Source organism: Amblyomma maculatum, chromosome 1 (genome assembly GCF_055883805.1).
Source record: "Amblyomma maculatum isolate TAMU_Amacu chromosome 1, ASM5588380v1, whole genome shotgun sequence".
NCBI classification, from domain to species: Eukaryota; Metazoa; Arthropoda; class Arachnida; order Ixodida; family Ixodidae; genus Amblyomma; species Amblyomma maculatum.
In genome coordinates, this window is record NC_139344.1 from 308,164,707 (window position 1) to 308,186,239 (window position 21,533).

Here is a 21,533-nt window from a genome sequence, read left to right on the forward strand (position 1 = left end):
GGAAGCTGTGACAAATTTTCTCTTCTTGGGCTCCAAGATTACCTCGGAAGGAGACTGCAGCCATGAAATTACGAGACGCCTGCTTCTGGGAAAGAGAGCAATGGTTAGCCTTGACAGCCTAGTAAAGAGCAGAGACATTAGTCTGCCAACCAAGATCCGTATAACTCGTGCTATGGTCTTTCCAGTTGTGATGTATGGATGCGAGAGTTGGGCTGTGAAAAAGGCTGACCGCCGAAGAATTGACGCGTTTGAATTGCGGCGCTGGCGAAGACTCTTGAGAGTTCCTTGGACTGCCAGAAGATCAAATCAGTCAATATTGTCGACCATAAACCCTGACTGCTCATTGGAGGGTCAAATTCTAAAGTTAAAGCTCAGCTACTTTGGTCATCTGATGAGAAGAGGAGTCGCTGGAGAAAGATTTGATGTTGGGAAAGGTTGAGGGTCGGCGAAGCAGGGGTAGGCAGCGAACGCGATGGTTAGATGGCATCCTCGAGGCACTGCAGATGAAGTTATGTGATGTTAGGAAGATAGTGAGAGACCGGAAAGCGTGGCGTGACATGGTCCATAGGGTCACGGAGAGTCGGACACGACTGAAAGACTGAACTGAACTGAACTGTACACGAACCTAGAGAGTGTTCACCAGCGCCACCCTCAACCATAGCGGTGGACCTGGACCGTCCTGTGTTACCGCCAGCGTCACGTAGAACGTGATCAACAGTATGGGCGAAAGCTGTGCAAGAACCTTCCCACGCTACCTATATGGCTTTAAGACTGCCAGAACCGAGAACCCCGTAAGCTACAAAAAGATAAATGAAGCGGAAATGAAGGTGTTAGTTATAATACATGAAGGAAAGAAGCCAACAGTCGGCGAGGCCAAGTAAAGCATTAGGGATTGTACTTTGTCTTTTTTTAATTTTTACTTCGGTAATCTCATAAATTAGAATTGTAATCTGTTTAGAAGAAATATAATTAAACACAAAGAATGAAATAACGTGCCGATGGTGGGAACCGAACCCACCACCCCCGAAATATCGCTGCCGGTGCTCTTCCAACTGAGCTACATGGGCCGCTGTCCCACCTGCTACATTCTTGGGTATTAATGTCTGCATACGAACCTTGAGAGCGTTAACCAGCGCCAGCTTCAACCATAGCAGTGGACCTGGAACGTCCTGTGTTACCGCCAGCGTCGCATATAGCGTGATCAAGATCGAGGGCGAAAGCTGTGCTGGAACCTTCCTACGCTATCTATCGCTTCCAGACTGCCAGACCAGAGACCCACGTAAGCTAAAAGCAGATAAATAAAGGGGAAATGAGGGTGCTCGTTATAATACATGAAGGAAAAAAGCCAACAGTCGGCGAGGCCAAGAAAAGCATAGGGGATTGTATTTTGTCTTTTTTTTTATTTTTACGTCGGTAATCACATAAATTAGTAATGTTATCTGCTTAGAAGAAAGATAACTAAACACAAAGTAGAAGGAAAAACAACGTGCCGACGGTTGGAACCGAACCCACGCCATCCGAATATCGCGTGTCTGGTGCTCTTCCAACTTAGCTACATCGGCCGCGGTCCCACCTGCTACTTTCTTGGGTATTAATGTTGTCTGTATACGAAATTTGAGAGTGTTCACCAGTACCACCCTCAACCACAGCGGTCGACGTGGAACGTCCTGTTTTACCGCCAGCGTCACTTAGAACGTGATCAAGAGCGACGGCGAAAGCTGTGTTAGAACTCTCTTATGCTACCTATAGCTTCAAGATCGAGACCTCGGTAGGCTACAATGAGATAAATGAAGGGGAAATGAGGGTGCTCGTCATAATACATGAAGGAAAGAAGAGAACCGTCGGCGAGGCCAAGGAAATCACTGGGGTTGTACTTTATGTCTTTATTTTAATTTTTACTTCGGTAATCACATAAAATAGTATGTATTATGTTTAGAAGAAACATAGTTAACCACAAAGTAGAAGAAAAAGAACGTGCCGATGGTTGGAACCAAACCCATGGCCTCCGAATATCGCGTCCTGTGCTCTGCCAACGGAGCCACATCGGCCGCTTTCCCACCTGCTACTTTCATCGGTATTAATGTTGTCTGTATACGAACTTTGAGAGTGTTCACCAGCGCCACCATCAACCATAGCGGTGGACGTGGAAAGTCCTGTGTTACCGCCAGCGTCACGTAGAACGTGATCAAGAGCGAGGGCGAAAGCTATGCTAGAACTCTCTTACGCTACCTATGGCTTCAAGATTGCCAGAACCGAGACCCCCGTAAGCTAAAATCAGATAAATGAAGGGGAAATGAGGGTGCTCGTTATAACACATGAAGGAAAGAAGCCAACATTCGGCGAGGCCAAGGAAAGCATTGGGAATTGTACGTTTCTTTTTTTTTATTTTTACTTCGGCAATCACATAAATCAGTAATGTAATCTGTTTAGAAGAACGATAATTAAACACAAAGTAGAAGGAAAAACAACGTGCCGATGGTGGGAACCGAATCCACAACCTCCAAATATTGCGTTCGGTACTCTTCCAACTTAGCTACATCGGCCGCTGTCCCAACTGCTACTTTCTTGAGTATTAATGTTGTCTGTATATGAACCTTGAGAATTCACCAGCGCCACCCTCATCCATAGCGGTGGACGTGGAACGACCTGTGTCACCGCCAGCGTCACGTAGAACGTGATCAAGTGCGAGGGCGAAAGCTGTGCTAGAACCCTCTTACGCTACCTATGGCTTCAAGTCTGCCAGAAACGACCCCCCGTAAGCTGCAAGCAGATAAATGAAGAGGAAATGAGGGTGCTCGTTATAATACGCGAAGCAAAGAAGCCAACAGTCGGCGAGGGCAAGGAAAGCATTGGGGATTGTACTTTGTCTTTTTTTTATTATTTCGGTAATCACATAAATTAGTAATGTAGTCTGTTTAGGGGAATGATAAATAAACACGAAGTAGAAGAAAAAACAACGTGCCGATGGCGGGAACCGAACCCACGACCTTTGAATATCGCGTCCGGTGCACTTCCAACTGAGCTACATCGGCCGCTGTCCCCCCTGCTACTTTCTTGGGTATTGATGTTGTCTTTATACGAACCTTGAGAGTGTTCACCAGCGCCACCCTCAACCTTAGCGGGGGACGTATAACGTCCTGTGTTACCGCCAGCGTCACGTAGAACGTGATACAGATTCGTATACATACAACATTAATACCCAAGGAAGTAGCAGGGGGGACAGCGGCCGATGTAGCTCAGTTGGAAGAGCACCGGACAAAATATTCGGAGGCCGTAGGTTCGGTTTCCTCCATCGGCACGTTGTTTTTCCTTCTACTTTGTGTTTATTTATGTTTCCCCTAAACAGATTACATTATTAATTTATGTGATTACCGAAGTAATAAAAAAGGCAGGGGGGCACGCTACCGCAAATCAACCGGTCATGCAGACGCCTTCTGTTCTACTGCAGGCTATCTTATCCTGGACGATCCCCATCACACCTTTCTACGTTTACCGTTCACGCCCCTCGGCAGTGTGCAGCGCCGAAGAATCCGCCTGGCTGGCTGCTGAGACTACGAGCTGCCACGCAGACAACGAACTTAACCAGCATCCGTTACTTACGGCGGTGAAGAGTGCCCTCATCTGGCAACATGATGTCAGTACCAGCACGAAAATTCCCCTACTAATGAGCCGCTGCGCCGTTGGATCCATTTGGGGCACGCCACCGTAAATCAACCGGTTATGCAGACGCCTTTTCTTCTACTGCAGGTTTGTTATCTGCCCTGTGCCACATGTATTCGCTCTACTGACCGCTTCCTGCCAGCGGTGTCGTGCCCCAAAGACGCCATTGACATTTGCCAAATATTGTTATGTATTGCCTCCTCCTTTTGCCTAAACGCCCATTTTGTTTTTCTTTTGCTCATTTTATCCGGAGATATCGAACTAAACCCAGGCCCTCTCTTAAAACGACGCCCTTCCGTCCCTTGAATCCATCTCACAGGCCGTATTACGCATAGAATCGAGCCAGAACACCATACTTTCAGAGCTCGCCTTGATCAGGTCTACACAAACTAGCATTAAAGACTCTGTGCGTCGAATTTCCTCACGGGTCGAAGTACTTCAAAAAATTGTTGAAAACAACCCCGAAAATGGTGTCGAATCTGAAAACACCTCCGAACTGACCAAACTTTCTTCTGATGTTAAACTACTGACGTACAAGTTCGATGACGCCGAGAATCTCTTGCGCCGCTCGAACTTATTATTCTTTAATATTACAGACGAACTCGGTGAAACCTGGGCGCAATCTGAGGAACGCGTTGTTTCTTTTTGCTCGGACAAGCTTGACATTGTAATTGAAAATCAACAAATCGAACGTGCGCGCCGCTTGGGTCGATTCGAGGTAGGCAAAAACCGCCCAATCATTGTGAAGCTAGCGCATTTCAAAGATAAATCAGGGATATTGCTTGCTGGTCCGAAGGTGAAGGAGACATCGTTTTCTATCCGCGAAGATTATTCAGCCAAGGTTCGCGAAGCTAGAAACAAACCTTTCACTTATGGCCAACAGAACAACGCCTCTTTCAAGATTCGTTTTGACAAACTGCTCATCGGAAAAAAAGGTTTTCACTTATAATGCAGATACGGATTCCGTTGTCGAACTAAAGCCATAGTGATTACTGAAATCACCGAGGTCCCCACAATCGCCTCATTCCAATTTTTCACAGCGTTCTCGCTCAATCGACGCCTACAATAATATTTCTTTTTTGCTGGCAAATATTCGAAGTTACGTGCCGAAAAAAGAATCTGTTGAGGCGCTTCTCGACGGCCACGGCACTGACATCGCAGTATTCCCCGAATCCTGGTTAACATCCGATGTAGATGATATCGAACTTTTGCATGACATTCAGTCATTTCACTCCTACCGGCGAGACAGAATGGGTCGTCGGGGAGGCGGCAATCTTGTTCTGGTGAAAACTAGCCTTTTATCTACTCGAGTTGATATTAATTATTACAGCGAAATATTGTGTATTAAAATTTATTTCGCCTCTTGTACCAACTCTCTAATTGCATGCTGTTGAGCCACCGACACGGATACTTCTTTCTTTAGTGACATTCAATCTGTTCTCGAGGATTTGCAGTCTCGTTTCTCTCATGCCATCTTCATACTCTGCGGCGACTTCAATTTTCCCGGCATGGATTGGGATAACTTGACTGCATCATCTCGTCCATCAAAATTCTTCTTAGAACTGGCCCTTACCTTTAACCTTACTCAGAGTGGGGCCCAACTCGAGGCTCAAACATGCTAGACCTCGTCCTTGTATCCATCCAGAATTAGTTCAATCGCTTTCGTGTACTAGTGGTCTAAGTGGTCACTGTATCATAACTTTTAACCTGTCAATTGAAATTCCTATACGCCAACCGTCTGTTAAATACATCTGTAATTATTCCAAGGCCGATTTCACAAGCATTAACTCCCACCTTGAAGGATTTTTTTCATAATTTTCGAATTTATATACATGCCAGATTCATGAATACCAACTGGTGTCAGTTTAAAGAGAATTTTCTCGCTTATAGAAGCTTACGTCCCGCTTACTCGAGGGGATGCCAATAAACCTTGGTACTCAAATGCGCTGAGGAAGCTGTCGTGAAAGAAGAAACGCCTATTTCGTAATGCCAAGAAGTCAGGATGCGCTGCGAAGTGGGACAAATACATTGCAAGCCTGCTCGAATACAAGCAGTTATTACGATCTTCAAAACGAAAATTCTACTGTCACGATCTCATAGAGATAATGCGGGGAAACCCTAAAAATTTTTGGAACTTACTCACGCCCAATAAAAACAGTTCGCACAATATTTCCCTGAAGACACAAGACGGCTCCGACGTTCCAATATCCGAGCGCTCCGATGTAATGAACTCCTATTTCATCTCCGTGTTTACCCACGAACCAACAGTAAGCATTTTTTCCGTGCCAAGTCTATCACAATCTCAACAGAGGGAATTTCAAACCTCATTGATAATCGAAAGACATCCACTTCCCCTGGACCAGACAACATCCCTGCTAAGATTTTCAAAGCCACTATATATTTCGCGAGCCAAATCTTGCAACTCATTTTCGCCTAGTCAATTAATGCTAGTCAGATTCCAGACGACTAGAAATTAGGCAAGGTTATACCAGTCTTCAAAGCTGCAGATCGCTCCGACCCCTCAAATTATCGACCAATTTCACTGACATGTATCTCTTGTAAACTTTTCGAACATATAATATACTCGCATATCGCGTCTCACCTTGACTATAACTGTTATTTCTTTCCCAATCAGCCTGGTTTCAGGACAGGTTTTTCTTGCGAAACTCAACTATTCGAACTTACAACTGATCTTCACTTAAATCTAGACGCTTCTTTCCAAACCGATATCAGTTACTTAGGCAGCGGTGGCGTAGCGGTAGAACATCCGCCTCGCATGCAAGAGGACCAGGGCTCAAATCCCGGTGCCACGCAATTCTCCACCGGATTAAAAAAAAAAATCCGCGTGTCGATGGAATCGCATAAACAGGTTTGGGGTGCGACCTGATGCCGGTGAACACCTCCGGCAACGCCCTCCCTCGCCAGAACAGGAGTTGGCCACCCTGGTGCAGTAATTGGCCGCAATCTCTCATGATAAGCTCCACAAAACCCCGGTCCTCAGTCACCAGCGGCTGCGGAACAACTGACCACGGCGGCGGTCAGACCTATGACGCAGCAGCAGGGGGTGCTATGGAAACTGACCCTGGCAACGTTTAATGCTAGAGCCCTAGCTAGTGAAGCTAGTTTAGCAGTGCTGTTAGAGGAACTAGAGGGTATGAAATGGGATGTCATAAGGCTTAGTGAGGTTAGGAGGCCGAATGAGGCATATACTGTACTGAAGGATGGCCATGTACTGTGTTATCGAGGTTTACCAGAGGGGCGACAACTAGGAGTAGTTTTCCTTGTCAATACGTATATAGCGGGTAATATAGATGCATTCTATAGTAATAATGAAAGGGTGGCAGGCATGGTAATTAGGCCTAATAAGCGGTATAAACTGAAGGTTGTACAAGCCTATGCACCTACATGTAGTTATGATGACCAGGCAGTTAAAAGCTTCTACGAAGATGTAGAATTCGCAATGCGAAAAGTAAAGACGCAGTATACTGTACTAATCGGCGACTTCAATGCCAAGGTAGCGAAAAAGCAGGCAGGAGACCAGGCAGTAGGTGACTATGGCATTGGTTCTAGCAATAGCAGGGGGGAGTTACTAGTTGAGTTTGAAGAGCGCAATAACTTACGAATCATGAATACCTTCTTCAGCAAACGGAAGAACCGGAAATGGACATGGAAAAGACCTAACGGGAAGACTAAAAATGAAATTCACTTCATACTGTGTTCAAACCCCGCCATTATGAAAGATGTAGAGGTAATCGGGAAATTGCGATGCAGTGACCACAGGATGGTGAGGTCCCCAATTAGTCTAATTCTGAAGAAGGAACGCAACAGATTAGTAAGAGAGAAGTCCATCAACGGATCAGCGGTGAGGGGGAGGGCAGAAGAGTTCAGTATCTCGCTACAGAATAGATATTTAGCTCTAACCGAGGATGGCGACACTACCTCAGAAGCAATGAACAATAATTTCAGAGATATCATTACTGAGTGCGCTGTAGAAGTAGGTGGTAGGATAGTTAGAGAGGATACCGGTAAGTTGTCTAAGGAGACGAAAGATTTGATTAAGAAACACCAGAGTATGAAAGCTTCCAATCCAACAGACCAGATCGAATTGGCCGAGATATCAAAGCTAATCAATAAGCACAAGGTGCCCGATATAAGGAAGTATAACATGGAGAAAATTGAGCATGCTGTGAAGAACGGGGGAAGCCTTAAAGCGGTAAAGAAGAAATTGTGCATAGGCAAAAACCAGATGTATGCGATAAGGGACAAAGCGGGCAACGTCATCACGAATATGGACAAGATAGTCAAAGTAGCCGAGGAGGTCTATACAGATCTCTACAGTAGTCAAAGTAGTCAGGACCGTAATGAGATTGGCAGTAGAGAAGAGCAATCAGACGTTCCACCAGTGACGAAGGACGAGGTTAAGAAAGCACTAGAAACTCTGAAAAGGGGGAAATCAGCTGGAGAGGATCAGATAACTACCGATTTGCTGAAGGACGGGGGGATATAATGCTAGAGAAACCGGCCACCCTGTATACGCAGTGCCTGGTGTCACCGACAGTACCGGAACCATACCTCAGTGATCTGCGATTTGCTGATGACATTGCCTTGCTAAGCAACTCGGGAGATGAACTGCAAATAATGATTGATGACCTAGACAGGAAAAGTAGAAAGGTAGGCTTGAAAATCAATATGCAGAAGACTAAGGTAATGTTCAACAGCCTCGGGAAGGAACAGCAGTTTACATTAGGTAGCGAAGTACTGGAAGTAGTAGGCGAATATGTCTACTTAGTACAGGTAGTAACCGCAGATTCGGACCATGAAAAGGAAATAACAAGAAGAATAAGATTGGGATGGAGCGCATTTCGCAAGCACTCGCAGATTATGACTAGCAGCTTACCGGTATCGCTCAAGAGGAAAGTATACAACAGTTGCATCTTACCTGTACTCACCTATGAGGCTGAAACGTGGAGGCTAACCAAGAGGGTTCTACTTAACTTCAGGACAACCCAGAGGGCTATGGAACGAAAAATGGTAGGGGTAACATTAAGAGATAGGAAGCGTGCAGAGTGGGTCAGAGAAATAACTCAAGTTACCGACATTCTAGTGGAACCTAAAAAGAAATGGACATGGGCAGGACATGTAGTGCGAAGAGAAGGTAACCGATGGTCGCATAGGGTAACAAACTGGATTCCAAGGGAAGGAAAGCGTAGCAGGGGGCGGCAGAAAGTTAGGTGGGCGGATCAGATTAAGAAGTTCGCAGGGGTCAATTGGATGCAGCTAGCTCAGAACCGGGTTAACTGGAGAAATATGAAAGAGGCCTTTGCCCTGCAGTGGGTATAGTCAGGCTGATGATGATCATGATGATGATCAGTTACTTAGACTTCGCCAAGGCATTCGATCGCGTTCCTCACCAGCGTCTCTTTTCCAAACTCTCAGGTCTGTCACTTCACCCTCTTGCCTTATCCTGGATCCACCATTTCTCAACTAACCGTTTGCAATTCACCGTCATCGCCAATCATGCATCTGAAACTACTAGAGTAATCTCCGGGGTCCCCCAAGGATTGGTTCTTGCTCCGTTACTCTTCCTAATTTTCATTAACGATTTGCCATCTGGTATTTTATCATATGTCCGTCTCTTTGCGGACGACTGCGTCATTTATTGCCGCATCATCAATAGCAGAGATCAGGAAATATTACAGGATGGCCTAAGCCGAATTCAGAAGAGGTGTTCAGACTGGCTAATGCAGCTCATTGTATCGAAATGTAAATTCATGCACATCTCACGTAAACGTTCCAATCTTCATTTCTCGTAATCCCTAAGCTCCATAGCGCTCTCTCAAACAAATTCGTACAGGTACCTTGGCATCGAGATAACAACCAACCTAACTTGGGCTGACCACATCACCAAACTATGTGCTAGTGTTTCCAAATCACTAGGGTGCATCAGGAGATTACTTTCCATGTCCACCGCAGCCACCAGACAACTAGCATATTGACGCATAGAAGACGACGCAAAAGATGACATCTGAGACGACAAGCGCGAACCTGGAAAAGAAAGAAGCTTGAACGCAAGACTCGTTCTGGTTGACCATTCAAACGGTCTATCGCTAGGCCCTCCTTGGCGTTCTACCGAGACGTGACACTGGTGGAGCGCGCTGGGGTATGCATAAGACTCCTTCCGGCAGTCCACAGCGGATCCCAAACATTGACACGCCTGTCCATCGTGCTAGCCGCCGCCTTGTAGGCCTAGCGCCGGAGTACAGCCATCTGCCGAACGACTCCTCAAACGCCCAAGTTCCTCAGCGCCTGTGTCTCGTCTGCCCTTCTCTGTCCTTTGTGAAGTTTGCGCTGTTTTGATCCTCAGACCTCCCAAGCCATGGCAAATCCCAACCCTACGCCGGTGACTCTACAGAACACCAAGGTGCCAGAGTGCTTTCGCGGGGAAGCGTTTGAAGATGTGGAGGACAGGCTCGACCAGTTTGAGCGAGTGGCCAAAATCAACCAGTGGAGCGCAGACCAGAAGCTTTGTAATGTTTATTTAGCTCTTCAGGATAATGCTAGAACGTGGTTCGAAAACCACGAGGCCAGCTTATCCACATGGAATGACTTCCGCTGCCAGCTGGTCGACACTTTCGCGAGAATTGACCGACGAGACAATGCGCTGCGCCTGCTTGAAATGCGCATCCAGAAGCCGAATGAGAGCGTGGCTATGTTTGCGGAAGACATGGCTCGCCTTTTTCGCTGTGCCGACCCTGATATGAGTGAGCCAAGGAAGCTGCGGCATCTCATGCATGGTGTCAAAGAACAGGTGTCTGCCGGCTTGGTACGCAACCCACCTAAAACTGTGAGAGAGTTCGTTAAGGACGCTACGGCTATAGAGCGAGCCCTACAAGACCGGTGCCGTCAGTACAACCGACCCGTTAACTGTGCTTCGACGACAGCGGCGGCGTTGAATGCAACCGATAGGACCACTCTTCAAGACCTCATTAGAGAAATTGTCCTTGAGGAGCTCCAGCGAATTACGGCTACGAAGGCTTAGTCATCACAGGCCCTTGTGGAAGCCGTCAGGAATGAAATTCGGTATGCCTTATCACCGTCTGCACCATGTAACCAGCCTCACCCCGTCGACAATGCGGCAGATATTTCGGAGCCATACCATGCTCCATAACCGGTCAGCTTCACAGCCGACGTTCCTGCACCTTACCACGAGCCGCAACACGAGAGCTATGCCGCAGTCCTTCGTCGCCCGCCTCCAGACTACGCCCCACCGAGCCGTCAGGACACGCGATTCTTCCATGGACCTCACTGGGCGCCTTCCAAGCGCTTTCAACCACGCCGAACTGACAGGTGGCGCAGTTATGATAACCGACCACTCTGTTTCTACTGCGGACAACCTGGCCACGTGTATCGGTACTGCCGCTACCGCGAAGAGGGGCAAGCCTTTCCGCCTGCTTCTGCTCGCCAACACTTCAACGCCGACTCTGCCCAAATTGAGGACGACCCTCCGGTCAGCAGGCAAACCAAATCCCCGGGCGTCCGCCGCCGCTCCTACCCATCACCACAGCGTTATCCTTCGCCGATGCGTCGTAGCACTGCTGACGTTAGCGGACAGCGGTCCCCGAGCCCTCACCGGGGAAACTAACAGCCGCAACCTCGCGAGGGGAGGTTGCAACCAGTCGAAAAGTGCCAAACCCCTCACCACCGCCGCAACCGCCGACATGTGCTTCTGACGCCGCTGTTAACATTAACATTGACACTGCCGCACTGCCGCCGAAAATGCCGCTTACATTACCGCCGAAAATGCCGCCCCAGATGAGCAGCCCCGACGACGAAGCTGACAGCGCCGACCTTGCCGCACTTCCGCCACAAATGCCGAAAGAGACGAGCAACCCGGATGAAGTTGTTAGCGCTGACCTCACCGTTTCTATTGACGGGCTGGAGGTACATGCTCTAGTGGATACCGGAGCGGATTTTTCAATTATTAGCCGGAAACTGGCTGATACGCTGCGTAAAGTAAGAACCGAATGGACTGGGCCAGTAATTAGAAGTGCTGGGGGCAGCTACTGGCACCGACAGGGAAGTGCACTGCCCGGATAGAAATAGGAAACGCGGTGTTAGTTGGCAGTTTTGTTATTCTCCCTGACTGTTGCAAAGACCTCATCTTGGGCATGAACTTTCTCTCGCCTTCATGGGGCTGTAATCAACATTCGGGACAGCGTCGTTGCCTTCACCAAGAATCATGGAGACCTTGGTTATGCGGAAGTACCACTGATGCCCTTACGCGTCGCCAAGGAGACGGTGATATTACCTCCGCGATCATGCTCTCTTGTTCAAGTGAAGTGCGACGTGGCGCATACCGGCGATGGAATCGCCGAAAGGGCAGTCACCCTGGTACTAAGCCGAGGTGCTTCTATAGCTCGGGGGCTAGTCAACTTGACCGATGGACAGACCGAAGTGCTGCTGACAAACTTCAGCGACGAGCGTCAGCAAATTCCGAAAGGCACAACTGTGGCCTTTTTCGACAGCATCCTAAATCCGCAGCACTGCTTCTCACTGCAACAGGAAGGGCCAATGTGCAAGGCGCCCGTAACCATCGTCGATGTGAGTCCAAATTTGTCTTCTTCAGAATGGGACCGCCTTTTGGATCTCATAGATCAATTTCGAGACTGCTTTGCTTCCGAATCGCGGGTCGGCCAAACGCCCTTGACAAAACATCGAATCATTACGGATGACTCGATTCGCCCGATTCGACAAAATCCTTACCGTGGGGCTCCGAAAGAACGTGAAGCCATTCAGCGCCAGGTGGCCGAAATGCTTAGAGACGACGTTATCCAGCCGTCACAGAGCCCCTGGGCTTCCCCCGTGGTACTTGTTAAAAAGAAGGACGGCAAGATACACCAGGCAAACATGCCTGGTGTATCTTGATGACGTGATTGTGTTTTCGGCCACATTTGAAGAGCATCTAAGCCGTTTGCTAGCTGTGTTTCAGGCCATACGATCTGCGGGCCTCACCCTAAAACCCGAGAAGTGCCACTTCGGTTGCGAGGAGCTGCAGTTCTTAGGCCACATCGTTAGCCAAGAAGGTGTCCGGCCTGATCTTGAAAAGCTCTCCGCAGTCGCCAAGTTCCCAACACCTACGGACAAAAAGACATTGCGGCGCTTCCTGGGTCTTTGCGCCTATTACCGTCGGTTTATTGCTGGCTTTTCACGAATTGCCTGGCCAATAACTTCACTGACGCGTGACAACGCTGTCTTTAGCTGGGGTGAAGAACAGCAACAAGCTTTTAATGAACTGCGGAGGCGTTTACAGACACCACCTGTCCTGTCACACTTTCATGACGACGCCCCTACACTGCTTCATACGGATGCCAGTAACGTGGGCATAGGTGCTGTGCTGGTGCAGCGCCAGGATGGTGTGGTAAAAGTAATTGCTTACGCCAGCAGGACCCTATCTAAAGCAGAAGCGAACTACTCGACAACCGAAAAAGAATGCCTTGCAGTGGTATGGGCGGTTATGAAGTTCCGCCCTTATTTGTACGCTCGCCCCTTTGAAGTAGTTAGCGACCATCACTCTCTCTGTAGGCTGACGAACCTAAAGGACCCTTCAGGGAGACTCGCGCATTGGAGCCTTCGATTACAAGAATTTGACATGGCCATTATTTACAAATCTGGAAGGACGCACACGGATGCTGATTGCCTTTCCCGAGCGCCGCTCGAACCTTCCACTATGACCGATGAAGACACTGCGTTTTAGGTGTCATAGATGACGCAACGTTTTCCCAACAGCAACGAGAGGACCAGCAATTGCTCCCTCTTATTGATTTCTTGGAAAAGCGAACTAGGGTTGTGCCTAAGATTTTCGCCCGAGTAATGCCTTCGTTCTTTATTCGCAACAACGTACTTTACAAGAACTTCCGCCCTGGGGGAAACAGTCATTTACTCGTCGTCCCATCAGCTCTCCGCAGCGAAGTTTTGCAAGCGTGTCACGACGAGCCAACCGCCGGTCACCTAGGCTACACCCGCACTTTGGCTAGAGTATAGCATGAATACTACTGGCCAAAACTGCCGACGACAGTGAAACACTATGTGCGTACGTGCATAGACTACCAGCGTCGTAAATCACCCCGTGTAAAACCAGCTGGCCTACTCCACCCTCTTCAAGTGCCAACGACACCTTTTAAACAAATCGGCATTGACCTCCTGGGACCATTTCCGGCGTCCACAGCCGGGAATAAATGGATAATTGTCGCCACCGATTATCTAACCCGCTACGCAGAGACATAGGCTCTGCCAAGGGGTACCGCCGCCGAAGCAGCTAGGTTCTTCGTTGAGAACATTGTCCTGAGGCATGGCGCTGTGAAGAACGGGGGAAGCTTAAAGCGGTAAAGAAGAAATTGGGCATAGGCAAAAACCAGATGTATGCGAAAAGGGACAAGGCGGGCAACGTCATCACGAATATGGGTATGATAGTCAAAGTAGCCGAGGAGTTCTATACAAATCTCGACAGTAGCCAAAGTAGTCAATACCGTAATGAGATTGGCGGTAGTGAAAAACAGTCAGACGTTCCACCAGTGACGAAGGACGAGGTCAAGAAAGCATTAGAAACTATGAAAAGGGGGAAATCAGCTGGAGAGGATCAGATAACTACGGATTTGCTGAAGGACGCGGGGGATGTCGTGATAAAAAAACTAGCCACCCTGTGTACGCAGTGCCTGGTGTCATCGACGGTGCCGGAACCATGGAAGAATGCAAACATTATCCTCATCCATAAGAAAGGGGACTCTAAAGGCCTTAACAATTACAGACCAATCAGCTTACTGTCTGTTACGTATAAGGTATTTACTAAGGTAATCGCTAATAGAATCAGGACAACCTCAGACTGCAATCAAGCAAAGGATCAAGCAGGGTTTCGGAAACGGCACTCTACTATCGATCATAACCATACCATCAATCAGGTGATAGAAAAATGCTCGGAATATAACCAGCCCTTATACATCATTCATTGATTACGAAAAAGCATTTCGCTCAGTTGTAACCTCGGCGGTGATGCTGGCATTGCCAAATCAGGGTGTAGACGAGCCGTAAGTGAAAGTGCTGGAAGATATATACAGTGGCTGCACAGCAACCATAGTTCCGCAAAACGAAAGTAACAAAATTCCCATAAAGAAAGGTGTTAGGCAAGGAGACACAATCTCCCCAGTACTACTCACAGCTTGCCTAGAGGAAGTATTCAGAGACTTGAAATGGGAGCAGTTAGGGATAAGTGTAGATGGAGAATACCTCAGTAATCTGCGATTTGCTGATGACATTGCCTTGCTAAGCAACTCGGGAGACGAACTGCAAAAAATGATTGATGACCTAGATAGGAAAAGTAGAAAGGTAGGCTTGAAAATCAATATGCAGAAGACTAAGATAGAGTTCAACAGACTCGGGAATGAACAGCAGTTTACATTAGGTAACGAAGTACTGGAAGTAGTAGGCGAATATGTCTACTTAGGACAGGTAGTAACCGCAGAACCGGACCATGAAAAGGAAATAACAAGAAGAATAAGATTGGGATGGAGCGTATTTGGCAAGCACTCGCAGATTATGTCTAGAAGCTTACCGGTATTGCTAAAGAGGAAAGTATATAACAGTTGCATCTTACCTGTACCCACCTATGGCGCTGAAACGTGGAGGCTAACCAAGAGAGTTCTACTTATGTTGAGGACAACCCAGAGGGCTATGGAACGAAAAATGGTAGGGGTAACATCAAAAGATAGAAAGCGTGCACAGTGGGTAAGAGAAATAACTCCGGTTACCGACATTCCAGTAGAAATTAAGGAGAAGAAATGAGCATGGGCAGGACATCCGATGGTCGCTTAGGGTAACAAACTGGATCCCAAGGGAAGGAAAGGGTAGCAGGGGCGGCAGAAAGTTAGGTGGGCGGATGAGATTAAGTTCGCAGGGGTCAAGTGGATGCAGCTAGCACAGAAACGGGTTAAGGGGAGAAACAGGGGAGAGGCCTTCGCCCTGCAGTGGGTATAGTCAGGCTGATGATGATGATGATGATGATACGTAGGTATAGGTAGGTATAGGAAGGTATAGGTCTAGGTATGTATAGGTATAGGTAGGTATAGGTATAGGTAGGTATAGGTATATGTATAGGTAGGTATATGTGTAGGTATAGGTAGGTATAGGTAGGTACAGGTAGGTATAGGTATAGGTATAGTTAGGTATAGGTGTAGGTAGGTATAGGTATAAATATAGGAAGGTATAGGTATAGGTATAGGTATAGGTATAGGTATAGGTATAGGTATAGGTAGGTAGGTAGGTAGGTAGGTAGGTAGGTAGGTAGGTAGGTAGGTAGGTAGGTAGGTAGGTAGGTAGGTAGGTAGGTAGGTAGGTAGGTAGGTAGGTAGGTAGGTAGGTAGGTAGGTAGGTAGGTAGGTAGGTAGGTAGGTAGGTAGGTAGGTAGGTAGGTAGGTAGGTAGGTAGGTAGGTGGGTGGGTGGGTGGGTGGGTGGGTGGGTAGGTAGGTAGGTAGGTAGGTAGGTAGGTAGGTAGGTAGGTAGGTAGGTAGGTAGGTAGGTAGGTAGGTAGGTAGGTAGGTAGGTAGGTAGGTAGGTAGGTAGGTAGGTAGGTAGGTAGGTAGGTAGGTAGGTAGGTAGGTACAGGGTCAGAGAGTGTGTCTTGTAACTGGACAACTTGTGTACGGTGAGTAAGATAACTACGTAAAACGGCTAAAGCAGGCCCACAGATGCCAAGGGATTCTAATTTAGTGTACAGTATTGTATGGTTAATTTTGTCAAAAGCTTTAGTGAAGTCTAAGAAAACAGCACCGGCAAAAAAGCCATTATCTATATATTGTTGAATACTGTCTGTGAATTCGATTAAAGCTAGCTCTGTGGAGTAATTAGGGCGGAATCCAAATTGCTCATCTGCTAACAGTTTGAACTTAAGAAGGTAATTCATTATGCGATTGACGATTAGCTTTTCTGTTACTTTACTAAAGAAAGGTAATATAGTAATTGGACGGTAATTAGTTAGGCATTCTTTGTTGCCTTTTTTGAAGATTGGTATCACTTTACCCTTGTTAAGTTCAGCGGGAAAAACACCGGTCCTAAATACTAGATTTATTATGTGACTAAGAACATTTGACAGCTCAAGACCAACCAGCTTTATTTCGAAAGACGGAATTCCATCGATTCCAGGAGCAGTATTTTTTAAGCTAGAAATTATCTGAAAGACTTCATCTGGTGAAGTAGGACGTAAGTAGAAAGAATGAGGGCATCGACTAGGGCTACAGAATCTGCTTGGAGGCAAGGAACCGCAGCGCGAGAAGAAGGAATTAAATGCATTGACAATGTCGGATTGATTAGTTAAAGTACTCTCGCCATCAGAAACTTTTGTTATGCTTATTTTATTTTCAGCTAGGTTTAAGAATTCTTTAATTTTTGCCCAATTCTTACGAGTGTCATTTCCATTTCTGAGTATCTCATTTTGATAGCATTCTTGATTACAGCGTTTAAGTGCTGCGGAGAGAATATCCGAGTATTTTTGAAAGCGCTGTTTTAGGTGGAAGTTAAATGGCTGTGTCCTAACCTTTTTGAGGAGGTTATTTTTTTTCTTTATACAGTTTAGAAGGCTGTTAGTGATCCATGGGTTCCGCGGAACTGAATACCAATGAGTGATGGGGCTTAGTGATGTGCATAGCTAATGATTTCTTTGAGCTTCACGGAAAATTTACTGAACGCGTTATTGGCGCATGTTTCATGTAATATGCAATCCCAGTTAGTCTCAGATACTATCTCAACAAACCGGCCTCTATTGAAAGATTGCTTGTGGCATATTCTGGGGGTCGCCTTATTAGGGCATTCGATTAACAGAAAGACAGGGTAATGGTCCGTGATATCAAAGTTGATAACTCCTGCTATCTGAGGTGTAATAATATTTGATAATACATGATCAATGAGTGTGCTTGAGCCTTGATGTGTGATGCGCGTAGGTGACTATAATAATGACTCCAATCCATGGCCGAGCAAGCAGTTTGGGTATAAGGAACAAGAGCTATCAGAAATGTCAGTTATATCGACATTAATGTCACCTAAGATCACAATGTTCATGCTTTCACCATTCAAATTTTGAAGGATGACGTCTAGTTCACGACAAAAATGCTCATAAGATGCGGAAAGTGAGCGATAGATACTACCAATGATAGTGTTTTTGTTTGAAGCAAAAATGGATTTTTCAAATTCTAGCCAGACTGATTCGCACTTTTCTGTATTAAACATGATGTCGTGACGGCGTTTGTAAGATATAGCGTTAGAGATAAAGATTGCAGATCCGAGGTAGGTATAGGTATATGTAGGTATAGGTATAGGTAGGTATAGGTATTGGTAGGTATAGGTATAGTTAGGTTTAGTATAGGTAGTTATATGTATAGGTAGATATAGATATAGGTATAGGTAGGTATCGGTATAGGTAGGTATAGGTATAGGTAAGTACAGGTAGAGGTAGAGGTATAGGTAGGTATAGGTATAGCTAGGTATAGGTTTAGGTATAAGTATGTATAGGTATAGGTAGGTATAGGTACATGTAGGTATATGTAGGTATAGGTATAGGTAGGTATAGGTATAGGTAGGTACAGATATAGGTAGGTATAGTTAGGTATAGGTATATATAGGTGTAGGTAGGTATAGGTATTGTAAGGTAGGTATAGGAATGGGAAGGTATAGGTATAGGTAGGTATAGGTATAGGTAGGTTAGGTATAGGTATAGGTAGGTGTAGGTATAGGTAGGTATAGGTATAGGTAGGTATAAGTATAGTTACGTATAGGTATTGGTATAGGTAAGTGTAGGTATAGGTGGGTATAGCTATAGGTAGGTATAGGTAGGTAGGTAGGTAGGAGGGTAGGTATAGGTAGAAAGGTAGGTAGGTAGGTAGGTATAGGAAGGTAGGTAGGTAGGTAGGTAGGTAGGTAGGTAGGTAGGTAGGTAGGTAGGTAGGTAGGTAGGTAGGTAGGTAGGTAGGTAGGTAGGTAGGTAGGTACGTAGGTAGGTAGGTAGGTAGGTAGGTAGGTAGGTAGGTAGGTAGGTAGGTAGGTAGGTAGGTAGGTAGGTAGGTAGGTAGGTAGGTAGGTAGGTAGGTAGGTAGGTAGGTAGGTAGGTAGGTAGGTAGGTAGGTAGGTAGGTAGGTAGGTAGGTAGGGAGATAGGTAGGTAAGTAGATAGGTATAGGTAGGTAGGTATAGGTAGGTATAGGTAGGTAGGTAGGTATAGGTAGGCAGGTAGGTAGGTATAGGTAAGTAGGTAGGTATAGGTAGGTAGGTAGGTAGGTAGGTAGGTAGGTAGGTAGGTAGGTAGGTAGGTAGGTAGGTAGGTAGGTAGGTAGGTAGGTAGGTAGGTAGGTAGGTATAGGTATGTATGTAGGTATGTATAGGTAGGTAGGTAAGTAGGTATAGGTAGGTAGGTAGGTAGGTATAGCTATAGGTAGGTAGTTTAGGTTTAGGTAGGTAGGTATAGGTATAGGTAAGTAGGTATAGGTATAGTTAGGTAGGTATAGGTAGGTAGGTATAGGTACAGGTATAGGTGGGTATAGGTATAGGTAGGTATAGGTATAGTATAGTATAGGTAGGTATATGTATAGGTAGGGAGGTAGGTAGGTAGGTATAGGTATAGGTAGGTGAGTATAGGTATAGGTATAGGCATGTAGGTATAGGTATAGGTAGGTAGGTATAGGTATAGGTAGGTATAGGTATAGGTATAGCTAAGTATAGGTAGGTATAGGTATAGGTAGGCAGGTAGGTAGGTAGGTAGGTAAGTAGGTAGGTAGGTAGGTAGGTAGGTAGGTAGGTAGGTAGGTAGGTAGGTAGGTAGGTAGGTAGGTAGGTAGGTAGGTAGGTAGGTAGGTAGGTAGGTAGGTAGGTAGGTATAGGTAGGTAGGTAGGTAGATAGGTAGGTAGGTAGGTTTAGGTAGGTAGGCAGGTAGGTTGGTAGTTAGGTAGGTAGATATAGGTATGTAGGTAGGTAGGTAGGCAGGTAGGTATAGGTAGGTAGTTATAGGTAGGTACGTATAGGTAGGTAGGTAGGTAGGTAGGCAGGAAGGTAAGTAGGTAGGTAGGTAGGTAGGTAGGTAGGTAGGTAGGTAGGTAGGTAGGTAGGTAGGTAGGTAGGTAGGTAGGTAGGGAGGTAGGGAGGTAGGGAGGTTTTAGGTAGGTATAGGTAGGTAGGTAGGTAGGTAGATAGGTAGGTAGGTATAGGTAGGTAGGTAGGTAGGTAGGTAGGTAGGTAGGTAGGTAGGTAGGTAGGTAGGTAGGTAGGTAGGTAGGTAGGTAGGTATAGGTAGGTAGGTAGGTAGGTAGGTAGGTAGGTATAGGTAGGTAGGTAGGTAGGTAGGTAGGTAGGTAGGTAGGTAGGTAGGTAGGTAGGTAGGTAGGTAGGTAGGTAGGTAGGTAGGTAGGTAGGTCGGTAGGTAGGTAGGTAGGTAGGTAGGTAGGTAGGTAGGTAGGTAGGTAGGTAGGTAGGGAGGTAGGGAGGTATTAGGTAGGTATAGGTAGGTAGGTAGGTAGATAGGTAGATAGGTAGGTAGGTATAGGTAGGTAGGTAGGAAGGTAGGTAGGTAGGTAGGTAGGTAGGTAGGTAGGTAGGTAGGTAGGTAGGTAGGTAGGTAGGTAGGTAGGTAGGTAGGTAGTTAGGCAGGTAGGTAGGTAGGTAGGTAGGTAGGTAGGTAGGTAGGTAGGTAGGTAGGTTTATGTAGGTAGGTAGGTAGGTAGATAGGTAGTTATAGGTAGGTAGGTAGGTAGATAGGTAGGTAGGTAGGTTTAGGTAGGTAGGCAGGTAGGTTGGTAGTTAGGTAGGTAGATATAGGTATGTAGGTAGGTAGGTAGGCAGGTAGGTATAGGTAGGTAGTTATAGGTAGGTACGTATAGGTAGGTAGGTAGGTAGGTAGGCAGGAAGGTAAGTAGGTAGGTAGGTAGGTAGGTAGGTAGGTAGGTAGGTAGGTAGGTAGGTAGGTAGGTAGGTAGGTAGGTAGGTAGGTAGGTAGGTAGGTAGGTAGGTAGGTAGGTAGGTAGGTAGGTAGGTAGGTAGGTAGGTAGGTAGGTAGGTAGGTAGGTAGGTAGGAAGGTAGGTAGGTAGGTAGGTAGGGAGGTAGGGAGGTATTAGGTAGGTATAGGTAGGTAGGTAGGTAGGTAGATAGGTAGGTAGGTATAGGTAGGTAGGTAGGTAGGTAGGTAGGTAGGTAGGTAGGTAGGTAGGTAGGTAGGTAGGTAGGTAGGTAGGTAGGTAGGTAGGTAGGTAGGTAGGTAGGTAGGTAGGTAGGTAGGTATTAGGTAGGTATAGGTAGGTAGGTAGGTAGGTAGATAGGTAGGTAGGTATAGGTAGGTAGGTAGGTAGGTAGGTAGGTAGGTAGGTAGGTAGGTAGGTAGGTAGGTAGGTAGGTAGGTAGGTAGGTAGGTAGGTAGGTAGGTAGGTAGGTAGGTAGGTAGGTAGGTAGGTAGGTAGGTGGGTAGGTAGGTAGGTAGGTAGGTAGGTAGGTAGGTAGGTACGTAGGTAGGTAGATAGGTAGGCATGCCCAGCTTTCCGGATGGATGGATGGATGGATGGATGGAATATAGGAGCGTCCCCTTTGAAACGGGGTGGTAGCAGTAGCTATCATGCTCATTTTTCTCCCTATATCTTAATTATTGATTTAGAATGGTTAACTAAACCATCCGTCTATTTATTAAATTTTGTTACTACATTACTAACATTATGTCGATTCTCTGCTTTTGAGCCACCAATCTTCCAGTCTTTTTTTGCTAGTTTCCACCGCCGGTTTATGCACCCGGCCACTGTTATCTTTAAACCCCAGAGCTTCAGGAACAGTGATTGCGCCTGCACCAACTTCCGGATG